We start from the raw sequence: 1,251 nt of genomic DNA on the forward strand, positions 1-1,251 counted from the left end.
GTGTCAGACACAATGCCAGGCACCTTCACAGTTGTCAAATTTAGCACACACAATAAATAAGAATCCTCCATCAACTGAGATCCTTGGAGGACAGGACTAGACTTTGCTCTCCAAGTATCCTGGATGCTTTTCATGGGGTCTGGAGGAGTGTAGGTGCCCATTAAATGCCTATGAATGAATGGGGTTACTGCCCAGTGATGTAACTTGAAGCCAGACAGTTGTTGCTAGGAGCTTCTTGGGTGGCGCAAAGGATTTTATGTGGGATCCAATATCTTCCAGGAGATGAAAGAATGACCCCAGCTCATGTTGCTGTGGAGAGGGAAGGAGGAGTTTTCTCCAGAGAGCGGCTCACTGGGGAAAACATTTGCAGGTGATCCTGTTAAAATTATCCAGTCCTTTTATGCAACACAATCCCCAGGCTGGAAAACACTGCCTCATATGTCATATGGACTTTATAAAACTTGTTCTTCCTGTAGAAAAGTCTCTCCACTTAATAGATACTGAATTCCTTTAATCCCCAGCCCTGGGAAGTGTCCCCCTGGAGAGAGGTAACATGCATAGGTTTCTGCTCTGTGGCTTGTTCCATATCAATCCTTCCTCAGAGAAACAAGCAACAAAAATAGCCCCTGGCCTAACATGCAAGGGGCTTTGTGTTAGGTGCATGTATATCATGGAGTGGTTTGCATGCAGGCAGTGTGCAGGTGGCTATTTCAGTGTTAGTGAAAGATAGCCTGGCAAACATTCAGGTCTGTGTCACCTGAGGCTCTGGGAGGACTGGGACTTTCTGAAGCTCCCAGGAGTTCTCTAAACTTTGGTCTCTTGATCTAAGAGAAATACTCTTCCTGGGTGGTGAAGAGGTGTTGGCTTCTATTCCTGTGTCAGGAAGAAAGAGCATGAGGCTTTGGAGTTAACCACACTTGGTTTGGGTCTTGGCTGCGTTATTTTCTATCGTTTGAGACAGGGCAAGTTACCTCCCTCTCCAGGTCTTAGTTTCCATACACATACACACTCATTGTCTCTCTCTCTCTCTCTCGATGATAATATATACATCAAAGGGCTGTTTTGAGCATTACCATGAGACAAGATATGTATAGGACCAGCTTGTAGTAGGTACTCAGTACATATTGAGTCTCATTCTTTCCAGATCCACCACTAGGGATTGTCCCAATGCATGCAGTGGGGAGCCACTCCTCCCCTGCTGCTGTTGGAATCCGGATGAAATCTAGTTTAAATGGACACCAGGGCATTCTG

The sequence above is a fragment of the Mandrillus leucophaeus genome, unplaced genomic scaffold (genome assembly GCF_000951045.1).
Source record: "Mandrillus leucophaeus isolate KB7577 unplaced genomic scaffold, Mleu.le_1.0 Scaffold128, whole genome shotgun sequence".
Taxonomy (NCBI): Eukaryota; Metazoa; Chordata; class Mammalia; order Primates; family Cercopithecidae; genus Mandrillus; species Mandrillus leucophaeus.